Source organism: Felis catus, chromosome B2, assembly GCF_018350175.1.
Source record: "Felis catus isolate Fca126 chromosome B2, F.catus_Fca126_mat1.0, whole genome shotgun sequence".
In the NCBI taxonomy this organism is placed as follows: domain Eukaryota; kingdom Metazoa; phylum Chordata; class Mammalia; order Carnivora; family Felidae; genus Felis; species Felis catus.
Window position 1 is genome coordinate 51,402,314 of NC_058372.1, and position 13,506 is coordinate 51,415,819.

Below are 13,506 nucleotides of genomic sequence, written 5' to 3' on the forward strand. Positions count from 1 at the left end.
TGCAGCACAGTGCCAATGACGTGATTTGTTAAATATGACACCACTAACCTGTGTCATACAATTCCAATAGGTGCCATCCATGGACATGTGCCCATTAAAATTCATGGTTCAGGTAACAAGTTCATCTGCTGACAACCTAGAACAATTAGGGGGAAAGAGTTCCCTTAAGGATAATATGGATAGGTAGTGATACTTTTTTACATTTTATTCCTCAAAGAGTACTGCGAGAGAGTTGTTTTTCTTATTCCCATTTTTCTGATGAGAAATGAAGGCTCAGGAATATAAATAAATGCCTAAAGGTATAAAGACATAAATGGGACTCAAATAATACTCTGTTCCAAGCTCTTATTTGGATCTAGGTGGCAAAGCCCATCTGCTGGAAGATGTTTGGTGATGCACATAAATAAATGTCTTAATTAGTGGCAGGAAAATGTGAAGAGAGATGGATTTGTGTCATTCAGGATTTGCAGGTCTATGCTTGAGTTTTAGGTCCTGGGACAAGGGCATGACTTATTTGTCCCCAGGCCCAATTTCCTCAGAGGCTTTTGCTTTTGACATTTGTGTCTCCCTGCACTTTGAAATCTGTAGACTTCTTAAAAACTCCAAAAGTTTGAAAATAATTTTTTGGTCTCTCTGGAAAGTTCTAGCATCTTTGAGCTACTCAAATGGTCTACTGCTGTCTTTACTATTTCACAGATACCATAATCTGTTCCAAACAGTAGTCGTCCTTATCAGCAGTGTGATTCCTTGCACAGGGAGACGGGTGGGTCCTCATGATGGCTCCAGAGATGGGGAGGCTATGAATGATCTGAATTCTGAAGACAAGACTCACACGTGCTCCATGTCTGTCTGATGTGATGGTACTGAAATTCATTTGCAAGGTATGGAGGAGAATGAAAGTCATTTTATCACGTTTCAAGAAGGGAAATGGGATCAAAGAGACTTGTACATGTTTTGAAATCTTGAGAAAGCTGGATTGCATTATCCTCTTCAAGGGGGTTTGAGTCACCCTTTTAACTTCCTGGTTTAGTAGTCCTTTCATGCCCCCTAAAAACAATGTATCAATCATCCAGTGAATAGTGTGCCAATTAATTTATGGACATGAGGATTAACATGCAATCTGCTAATGCTGTGTTAACGAGTTTATGATTTTCATAAAATACATAGACCAATTTTGAGTTTTATCAACCTCGGTGGTTGAAATTAAAATGGAAATAGCAACACTTGTTTTTTGTTCTCCCTACAAAGCAACTAATTATTTTCCTCTGGGTAATGATGATTAACAAAATTCCTCTCCTGTTCCTGATCAGTGCACAGCTGGTACTCAGATAATCACAAAGACTGGGTTTTATGTGGTGATATTAACACCCTAACTTGAGAAGTACATTAACTGTATACCGTTGTCTCGGTTCTTTAAATCTCAATGATGCCTTGATGAACTTCTCAAATTGGGAGCAACGTTTATATTAGTCAATTGTCATTGAGAGAGACAGAATGTTATCATGAGGGTCTGCTACTGAGTGTACATTTTGTCTGCTTCAGACATTGCAGGTGGGCTTGCAACTTTGATATATCTGAATAAGGCCCACAGGGACATCTCGTCCTATCGTATTTGTTGGCATTCGTCTTTCAGTTAAGCCAGAATGTGCTTGATAGACCTGGGCTTTGGAGCTAGAATGTGTTCAGAGCTACTCACTCCCATTCCTTGGGCTTTCCTGGTGTGAGGTTTGGACCAGGGCGGGCCAGAGGACCTGCGAGGGAGGTTATCACTGAAGAAGTTCCAGAGCTAAGCAAGGCAGCCCTCAGCAGAATCCAGGGTGCGTCTCTGTGTCTACAACATGTTCTCTTCATCTTTAGCGTAACAATCCCCTTAGAGACAGGGACCGTGTGTCACTTCCTTTTTATCACCAAGTTTCGCATCGTGCTCAGAAGTTAATAGGTGCTCAGTCAGGGTTTGCTGGATGAATGAAGTGTGGTACAAAGGGAAAATTACGTGTTTGATTCTGCTACTGAAGAAGGTTTGATGTTAGCTAATTGGCCAGTGTGTGGTGATTGTGTCTCAACAATCCTATAGAAGAAGCCATGTTTGCACTTGTACTGCCTTCAGAATAACAGTAAATGTTGTGTCTTTCTTAAGTGTCCACTATGGCATATTTTAAAATACACTTTGTGCTGGCGAGGATATGTGAAGGGCACACTTCTGTAACCCTTTAGAAAAGAAATGTAGCACTATTTGTCAAAAACTTGTAATGCTTTTGTGGTTTGTTTTTTGTTTTTTTTCTTAGTCTGGGAAAATCCAGCGCCTGGAAGTCGGTTTTAATAAAATAATTGAAAATAGAGAGATAGCTTTCTGCACACCGAGATGCTCATCTCAGATTTGTTTGCAACCACAGAAGGACTAGAAACAACCTAAGTTTCCAGCAACATGGGGATAGTGAAATGTGACATATCACTAAATGGGGCTTTTGATATAAAATGCTTTTCAAAATTTTATAGTAAGATCATACATTATTATGTTAAGTCCTAAAATTGTCACATCATTATCATAGCTAAAATATACTGTATATTAAAAAAATGCCTGGAAGGGAATATTATTAAATCTAAGAATAGAAATAAAACTGAAAGAAAAGCCACCAAAATATTAACATTGGCCTTACTTTTTGTTTGTTTTATTTTCCCAATTTTTAGTAGACCCCCACAATTATGTCTCCTCTAGTTTTTTGTGTTGAGAATTTGTGACCCTACTTGGCTTCTGTCTCCACATTCCACTGCCATGGCAGATTGGCTCAGAATGGACACCCGGCTCTAGTTGGGCAAATTGGCTTCTCTCTGCTGGGAATGTAAAACTGAGAATTCAGGGAAAGGAAGTCAGTTTGTATGCACGAATTTTGAACTGGAGGTGCAGGCACCTCTCCCCTCTTGCACAAAGAAAACAAATTTTCAGAAAATGAAGAAGAAAGAAAAGACAAGAGATCAGGGGATCCTAGAGAAAAACTGGTTTCTGATGACTTTCTAGATTTTAGTCTTAGCCCTGAAGAGGCCTGGCTGAATGCTATGAGATACTCTTGTGTCCTTATACTATTATTACCATTTTTAGAATTTTTTCTCAATTTGGTTTCTATAACCTGCAATCAAGTATAAGTAAATGAAATGCCTTTACTTTTTGGATATTTAAAAAAATATATACAAAATGAGGATGTATTACTATTAAAGTATTATTATAATGAACATAATTTTTATTAGTTTTGAAGGACAGTAGATATTTTATCAAGCACTCTTGCTGATACATTGTTTGTAAAAGTAAGAAGCATAGGTCATTCATGCCATAGAATTATAGTGCTTCTTCTGGTCCTATTTTACTGATTTTTGGGAGGTTTGATAATTTCATTTGACTCTAACATACACTTATTTGTTATTTTAAGAAAGCCTAATATGACAAATTTCAATTTTAAGATGATAAAGGAGAGAACCATCCGTTAAGGCAGGTTACATCCAGCCACTTCTCCTCACCTTTGCCATTATCTGGCCTGTGTCCCTGACTTTTGCCAGGTCTGACAAAAATTGTGCTGGCCACCAGAACACCAAAATATACCTTAATGTTAACTGTGGTATATTTGAGTTACAGCTTTACAGGGAATTAAAAATTACCTTTTTGTATTTTTTGTATCTTCAAAATTTTCTACAGTGTGTATGAATTTAGTTAGTAATAATATTTTTTTAAAAGTTAAATTTTTAATGAAAAATTACCTTAGGTACCAAAACAATCTTGGAAGTCTTTTCTCCTGATTCTGTCAGGCGCAAGAGTTTAATAAAGAAGGAGGGGGCAGGTGCCTGGGAGGCTCAGTCCATTAAGAGTCTGACTCTTGGCTTTGGCTCAGGTCATGATCTCTCGGTTTGTGAGTTCGACCCCTGCATTGCTCTCTGTGCTGACAGTGTGAAGCCTGCTTGGGATTCTCTCTCCCTCTCTCTGCCCCTTCCCTGCTTGTACAGTATCTTTCTCTCTCTCTTTCTCAAAACAAGTAAATAAACTTGAAAAAAAAAGAAAGAAGGAGGAAAGGAGAGATAGAGTTTGGGCTGCCTCAGATACTCTGTCCATCGGATTTGGGCCCTCTGGTTGCTCTCTAAGGGAACATTTATCAGGACAAAGTGGCCTGGGATATATGTTCCCAGTCCAGACAATGCAAGGCTTACAGCAGGTAGTTGCTGAGAGCTCTGGCTTAAGGGTAAGCCTGGCTCCACTCTTTTCTATGTATGCTTAGCCTCTGTCTCAGTCTCCCATTCTGTACAATGACGCAGATCCCTCGTGGGGTTGTTGAGAGCCTAAGATGAGATGGTACTATATCAATTGCTTAGCAGAGTCACTGGCTCATAGCAAGTGGTCATAGTGTTTCCTGTTGTCACTGATAAGTAACAGCTGTCAATTGCCCATTTGTCGTCCATAAACCTTCCATGTCCACCTGCCATTCCTCAGACACATTGTCCATATTCTGGCCTCCATTATTTTAGTTTACACCTGAAAAGTTCTTCTTCCTATTTTCTCTATCAATTCTAAAAGTAGTTACTGCTGCTTCAACTTTCATGCCTATAGAAATCACCTGTAGGTGTTGTTAAACTGTGGATTCTCAATCGGTCTGGGTTGGTATCCAAGATTTTGGGTTTCTAACAAGGTAGGTCCCACATGAGGTCAGTGTTGCTGTCCAAAGACCACTTTTAGTAACAAGGACTAAGATGGCCCAGCTGAAATCCAACATCTGCGTGAAATCATCTCTAGTGTCTCTAACCAGAATGTCCTCTCCCTTGGCTTTCAAAGTACGTCATTTATACTCTTAATTTAGCACTTAATACATTAAACCTGCTTTGGTGCATTGCTGTATGTGATTCTGTTCACTCTTTAATGTTTATTTATTTTTGTGAGAGAGAGAGAGAGAGAAACAGAGCATGAGTGGGGGAGGGGCAGAAAGAGAGGGAGACACAGAATCTGAAGCAGGCTCCAGGTTCTGAGCTGTCAGCACAGAACCCCACGCAAGGCTCGAACTCACGGACTGCGAGATCATGACCTGAGCCGAAGTCAGACGCTCAACTGACTGAGCCACCCAGGCACCCTGTTCTGTCCACTCTTAACTAAGCTCCTGATGGTTGACTGTGAGCACCAGCATAGTGGTGTGGATGTGGTGTTCAACCGATAATTGTCAAATTATTAAACTGAATGAAAAAGAATGAAATGATAGCTTGTGTTTTACATGAGTATTCACTTCGAAATTGTCAACATAAATCACTTTAATTAGTGGAAATAGTGAAAGAGAGTAGGTTGTCAAGATTTTCAAATGGCGAATATATGATTGCAATATTTCCTTTTTCTTAAAAATACATTATACGTTATAGAATTCAGGGTGAGGTGATGTACTGGATGGGATGACAAAGACAATCTAGGATGATACATCTTCCACCCATCAAATGAATGGGTAATAATTTGTTTTTCAAATTCTAAGTTTCTGGGGCCATGGTCTAAAAGCAGCCTCTTAAGTAAACCAGAAGCCAAAGTTGGATAACCCTGTATACAAGCTGGACGTTAATTAGTGGTCATTGGGGTAACATGGACTCACTCTGTTGAGAGTAATTAGGGAAAGGAATTTCTAGGAAATGAGGAAGGTACAAGGGAGGTCTCTGTTGGAGGAGGTCATCAAGAGGACGTGACCTCTGCTTGACCTTCGGGCTGAACTCAGGCAATTAGAGGCTCCTCCCCTGTCCTTGGAATATATGTCCGGCCTATTGTTCCCACAGAAGGAGCCATTTCAAGGACACAGGGTTGAGGGAGCAATGTGTGGGGGAGACCAGCTGGACGGTACATGTTACTGAACCCCATTAAGGCTTCTGTATAATAAGCTTTTAAGAATCTGGTGGGCAGGTGCAGCTACCTACTTATCTTGCAGACACCCAAGTAGGACATACAAACCTGTATGTAAGTTCCCTTCCTTATTAAACTTTCCCCCTACTGATCTGGAGTAGCCTGCCTCCTCCTTCAGTCTCTCCTTGCCCTTCACGTATGGGGGCCAGTTTGTGAACCAACAATTTTCCCCTCTCTGGAGATTCGCTGGTGGCTGGATAGCTCGGCAATTGTGCTGACTGTGGAAGTTTGTTCAATCTTGCATAGGCACCTACTACATAATTCTGACTTTCCTTCCCCAGAGCAATTGGCAGTTCATTCCAGGAGGACTTTCCATTGTATTTTAAAAACCCAGTCGATACAAATAGAAAAGAGACTCCATTTTCAGTAACCTTTTACTCTCCTACCACTCGTGTCCTTAGGGAAGCTTAAAGAATTTTCATCAGTACGCTAAAAAGTAGATAGTTGGATATACTGCAAAACTTTTTCAACACTTAACTTTAAATCCCTGCTACTGCCAAGATATGCTTACAAAGAAATCATCTGGGGACACTTATCAACTACTGTTTTTGTGAAATGGTCCCCATGGGGATGAGGTTTACGCCTAACTTTTTTTAATTTAGTTTCTGTATCTTGTGCCTGATATCCAGCATTAGTTACAGAGTAAACAGTACTTTCCAAAGACTGACAGGGTCAGCTGCTCCGGGAATGTGGCCGGTGACCTCCCCGATGGATTATTGTCCTGCAGGCTGCTTCCAAGTCAGTTGAAAGGTAAGCATTCTTTCTGTATAAGTGCACACTGCTTTGGAACATGTTTCAATTTCAACTGAAAAATCTGAAAGTATATCCTGGGCACGCTGTCTCAAAGGGCATGGAGCTGTTACTGAGGGGGCAAAGTGATTTGTCATGTCAACACAATGGCCACAGCTAAGCTGCTGGGTTTAGGGGACGAGTGAACTACAGTGGTGCATCTGGTTGCTTTGATTAAGCCCCACAGACACAGGAAAACTTCCGTCCAGAGCTCTTTTCTCAGCACACATTGTAATTCTAATATTCAAAAAGTAAAGCCTTCCATTCCTGAGTCCTTTTTTCTGAAGTCTCATCAGTTTAAGTTGGCTGTTGTCTCCACCCCTGAAACGGCAATGGTGGTGGTGTTTGTGTGTATGTGTGAGAGAAAGGGAGACAGAAAGAGACATTACTGGCAAGTATATCTACTATTCAGAAGATCTGGCAATATAGTGAGTGTTGCCAAGTGCGAGAGCAAAAGCTTGTTCAACCCACACATCATGGCTGTCACCATGAACAAGAGAAAATATCTCGTAAGTCCCTCGAAAATTTTAGATACTGAATACAGAATAGTGGAAACAATGGAACATGCTGGAATTGGATTCCCAAGGGCTTTTAATCAGCTTGTATGTTGTAGACTCTTAAGGTATGGATTTAGTTTTATAACAGAATTATGGTTATTTATAAATTATTATATTGGTATTAGTTTTTTGTACTTCACATTTTAGTTTTTGGTAAATATTGGTAAAAGGATTGTTTTTTGCAGATGCATGCATTCAAAAAGCTAGCACTTTTCAAAGTTCTTGGAGCTCTCGCTTGATTGAACTATTTTCTAATGTTCCAAACAAATGCTCTGTCATCAAGAAATGATTTTATCAAGAAAATGTCTCTTTCCTTACATTGACTAAAATGTCTTTTCTACAGTCATTTTTTAAAACATGGCCCAGAGCCAAAATAGGGGCACAAATAGTATCAGAAGATGTAAAAAAAATATATTCCAGTAGAAAAGGTTTATGTTTCACTGAAGGGTGGCAATTACAAAGGTACAAATTTGTTAAGCTGCTATTATCGTAATTATCCTATACTGATATTTTAGGGTTTGCTTTTGTGTCCACTTGGCAGATTCAAATGACAGAAATGTTTGTTATATAGTTATAATTTGACTTAAAAATTCCTCCGTAGACATCGTCTTTTCATAAACTGTGAGCATGTACCATAACTCTCAGCATCCTGTGCCTCTGGCCTGCAGAAGCCGGACGGGAGGCTTACAAGTGGTGATGGTGAAGATATTAAAAGTCTTCCTGTGTTTGCCTGTTTTCCAGATGCACAGACAGATGAGAAGATGAGAGGAAGTTTCTGGAAGAAGAGTTCACAGATGCTGCTTGAGGGTTTACAGAGGCCATACCTGATAAATAGACTCAGGTAGGGAAAACTAGAAAATTCTGGGAATCAGTATCGTCCCTTTGTTTTTCACCACCAACACCCCCTCCCTGCCCCAACCCATCCCGTTTGAACATCAGACAGAGCCTTCCAGACACATGGGTGTAAATTCTGAACTAGGAGCAACACCAGTAGGTCAAAAGTTAGCTGTTGGAGATGAGTTTTCAGTGCCAGGTCTAAGCTAGATTTGTATTTGGCTGTTGAGTACCATGGGAAACACGTTTCTGGTGTGGTTTTTGCAACAGGCTAAGTTACCTGCTTAGTGTAGTATCCTGGTGCACCTCTAAATGGGTAAGGGGGTTACATGGGCTCCTGATTTGACTGTGGAGAGCATACAGGACCTACCCGTGCCCCGCAGGTGCTATGTGGACTGATCAACCCATATAAAAGGCATTCATTGTCTCAGAAGAGGATCCCCTTTTCGATAAAAAGCTCTTTAGCCTCGGAGCACTCAACGAGGAAGAGTCTCAGTTGTCTACACCAGGCTGTTATTTTTTCCAAAGAAAACAGCATTTGCTTTTCATGCCTCGTGGGTGTCTGTCTCCTTTGTGAGGTTTCAGAAGTAGAGCACCTATCTGTGCTTTTGCTGTGGAGGTGAAAGCTGCTTAAATGGCAGGGGTGGGGAAATCACCATTAAAAACAAAACCCAGTATACTTCATTCTCTGACCCTACAGGTGCACAGGCCATTTTAAGAGTTGCAAACCCCACTCTCCCCGTTTTTGAATATAGGCACAACATCACATAATCCGATCAGCTGAGATTTCATCCACCATAAGAGGCGCATGACACTGATGCAAAGTAATAGAAGAGGTGCCAGTATCTTGAAGTAAATATCATTTTCTGAGGGTTGTTTCACTTTTGAATGGAATTCTTGCTTGCCTATGGTGGCGTCGGTTTTAATTTCCTGTTTGGAGTGACCTGTTACTCATATTATGTTTCTGGGAAAAAAGTGATAAATTTCCAGCTTGAAAAGGAATTACGGATCTTTCTCTGTTTTTTTTTTTTTTAAATGATAGCTTTATTGAGATATAATTCACTCTTTTAAAGTACATACACAGTTCAGTGGTTTTTAGTATATTCAGAGTTGTGTAGTCATCCTGACTATCTGATTTCAGGATATTTTCATCACCTCAAGAGGAAGCCCCATGTCTGTTAGCAGTCACTTGTCACTCTGGTACCCCCCAGCCCCTGGCAAACACCAGTTATCTTTCTGTTCCTATGGACTTGCCGATCATTCCAGATGGTTCATATAAATAATCGCATAATATGTGACTGGCTTCTTTCGCTTATATTTTCAAGGTTCATCCATGTTGTGTGTGTGTCAGTACTTCATTCCTTTTTATTGATGAATAATATGCCACATATGGCATTTCACATTATTTCACCGTTCAGGTGTTGTTTCTATTTTCTGACTGTTATGAGTAATGCTGTCATGAACATGTGTGTGCAAGTTTTTGTGTGGACACATGTTATTAGTTCTTGTGTGTATGCCTAGAAGTGAAAATGCTGGGTCACATAACTATATAAAATGTTGGGGAACTGCCACACTGTTTTCTGAAATGGCTGTTTGTGGGGCGCCTGAGTGGTTCAGTCAGGAAAGCATCTGACTCTTGATTGCTACCCAGGTCACGATCTCACGAACCCATGAGTTGAAGTCAAAAGTTAGATTCTGCACTGACAGTGTAGAGCCTGCTTTGGATTTTCTGTCTCCCCCTCTCTCTCTCTCTCTCTCTTTCTGCCCCTCACCCACTTGTGCTCGCTTTCTGTCTCAAAAATAAACATTAAAAATAATTTTAAGTGGCTGCTCAACTTTATAGTCCTACCAGCAACGTAGGAGGGTTCCAGCTTATCCACTTGTAACCAGTGCCTGTTACTGTCTGTTATTTGATTTTAGCCATCCTCGTGGGTGTGAAGTGTTCTCTCGTTGTGGTTTTGATTTGTGTTCACTAATCACAACATCTTTCCATATGCTTGTTGGCCATTTGTCTTCTTTGGAGACACGTCTATTCAAATCCTTCAACTATTTTTAAACTGGGCTGTTTGTACTTTGTACTCTTGACTTGTAAGCGTTCTTTACAGAGTCGAAGGCTTCCTGCTTCTTAAGTCTGTTTATTTCTCCTTTGCTCCAATAGTTAGTCATTTGAGTAAGATAAGTGAACAGTCAATATTGTGTTCATCTGTAACATGATTTGTGTTGGATAAATGCATTTTGTTCCTTTGTTCCCTACCAAAAATTATATAAATAATTATATAAATAATTATATAAATAATATATAATTTCATATTATATATGAAATATATATGAAATGTCTTAAGTCACATCCATTTGATACTTTCCTTCCTGCATCTCCTTTCCTCCCTCCATCCCTCCTCCCTCTTTCCTTGTTTGCTTTTTTTCTTTCCTTCCTCTCCCTCCTGTCCTCTTTCCTTTACAAAAGTTTATTTGGTCCCTACTATGTTCTAAGTGCCTGGGTAAAGTGTTACATAAAGCGCCCTCTGGTGCTTATACTCTACTGGAAGAGACAAATGACAAATAAAGAGTTATGGATACACTTAAAATATCATGTGAAATAATATAATGCCAGAGGTGATAAGAGCTATGAAGAAGAACACAGCAAGTGAGTGGAGAGAGTTTGCTATTTTAGATGAGGTCCCTGGGGAAGATCTAGCTCAAGTGAGAAGGGAGCCACATGACTGTCTGGGGAGAGAGCATTCCTGTCAGAGGAAGGAAAATACTGGTAGTGGCGGACAAGCGGAAAGGAGACCAGTGTGGTCTAGTCTGGGCTATTTGACCAGTATATGGACAAGTGCTAGCTGTAGCATAGGCATACTTTCACCTAAAAAAGAAAAAAGAAAAAAAGCCCTTGTTTCTAACACATATCTAGAATATTTTTAGGGATACCTGAGTGGCTCAGTCAGTTAAGTGTCCAATTCTTGGTTTCGGCTCAGGTCATGATCCCAGGGTTCGTGGGTTCAAGCCCTGGAATTGGGGCTCTGCACTGATGGTGCTGAGCCTTCTTGGGATTCTCTCTCTCCCTCTTTCTCTGCCCCTCCTCCACGTGTGCCTGCTCTCTATCAAAATAAATAAGCATAAAAAAAGAGAATATCTTTAAGCCTACCTCTGTAAATGGATGGAGTAGATAGCATTCACCATAGAGTGCTGGTGTTATTCACCCACTTTCCCTGTCATGGCTGGGACGGACCTACTTGTTCAGAGGTGCTGATGCGCACAGTGGTTAGGAGCTTGGGCCAGGGAACTTGAGTGTCACCTATTTGTTGTGTAATTGTCTTATTTTTTTTTTTAATTTTTTAAATGTTTATTTTTGAGGGAGAGAGAGCGAGCATGAGTGGGAGAGGGGCAGAGAGAGAGGGAGGCACAGAATCTGAAGCAGGCTCCAGGCTCTGAGATGTCAGCACAGAGCCTGACATGGGGCTTGAACTCACAAGCTGAGAAATCCTGACCTGAGCCGAAGTTGGACACTTAACTGACTGAGCCACCCGGGTGCCCCTGTCTTATTATTATATATTTTTAACTCAACAAATACCATAAGCTGGGTGACTTACTAGAAATATCTTTCCTCCTATCCTGGAGGCTGGAAGTCCAAGGTCAAGGTGCTGGCAGCATTGGTTTCCTCTGAAGGCCTCTCTCCTTGGCCTGTAGAATAGCTGCCTTCTCTCCGTGTCTTTACCTCGTCTTCTCTATTTTTTTGTATTTTTGTCTTAATCTCCTCTTCTTATAAGGACACAAGTCACACTGGATTAGTGCCTACCCTGATGACTTCATTTTACCTTCATTATCTCTTTAAATAGTCTATTTCCAAATATAGCCTTATTCTGAAATGCTGAGTAACAGGACTTCAACATGAATGTGTGTGTGTGTGTGGGGGGGTACAATTCAGCCCATCACAATGGTGAAAATAATAGTATCTACTATCTAGAATTGTTTTGAGAATTAATTGAGATAATACATGTAGAGCTTTAAAGGAGTTCCTGGCACAAGGTGAGTACTATTAAAGTGTGATAAGTAAAAGTATTATTATACTAGTTATATCCAGTCATGCCTACATTGCGAGTTTGTTGAGGAAAGAAAAGTAGAAATTATATCTTTTAATCCTATTATTTTTATTATTTAAAAGAATCTGCACCTGGAATAATCTTCACCTGTTACAGGTTCTCAGGACATGTTTGCTGAAGTGAAAATTTTCATCCCCGTTGGGGGACATCACTGGCACATCCCTCTAATTATCACTGTTCTTCCCCAACCAGTTCTGCACCCCACCATTCCTCTGCTTCTAAATGGATCCCAAATTTCACCTTCAGGCATAAAACTAGCAAAGTGGAGTTTCCTTTTGCAGCCATAGCATGCTTTTTTATTTTCCTAGAGAGCTTTTGGAAGTTGCATTTACATAAAATTTCAATGATTGCCTTGCTTTTGACACATACCAATCTTGCATGCTAGTAAACTTCTAAGACATCAGTTTTCAAACTTGTTAGGGCAACAGGCGTGTATGTTTCTTTTTCTGGAATGCAGAATTGAGCCAAGAGGGAAGTCCCTTTTGCCCATGAGTCTGATACAGTGTTTCTGAAGTCATCATTCTGAGGCAGGGCTAGCTAGGCTTATTTCTTCCTAAATGTTTCTCTTATGAGATCCTCAGCCCTTTCATCAAGATGCAGAATAAACTCCAGAGCAACTCTGCCTGGCAACAGAGAACCCTATGTAATCACTCTAAAGGGTGGAGCCTCACAATACTTTCCTAAAATGTTTTCTTAAAAAGTAAAGGAAAAACTGATAGGAAATTTGAGTTAAGGTCAGAAACAGGTGTTAAAATGTTTCAAAGAGGCCGAGGGATTAGACTACCATAGAGATCAGTGTTAGCTTACTCCCAAAGCCATTTTTATTTTTTATTTCCGTCCACATATCTGGTTTACTGCAAAAAATATGGAGAGGCAATTACCATCCAGTTACGTAATTAATTTTCTTTAAGACATGTAACAATTTTCAAAGAATTCTGTAAACATTTGTTACATTGGAAAAATGAATTTCATCTCCTATGTCCTGACTTTGTTCCCAGTAGAAAAGCCAAGATAATGAAGAGAATAATCTTTTTTTTTTTTTAATGAAGGGAAACACCACTTTTATTTTACGTTGTTTCTAAACACCATTTGCCAACTTTTCAGAATAACATTGGCAATACCCCTTGAATATATATGTTGTGTGTTAATAGTTTTAACTAGCTATTTTTTCCCCCTGTCAGTAGCTTTTTAAACTTTGAGCTACAAAATAATGCATAAATATCTGGACTACGAGGACCCAAACTGGAATTTGGAAGAACTAGGCTGGCTGATTCATATTGGCTACATGACGATTACATTTGTCCTTTGTAAACTGATTTAT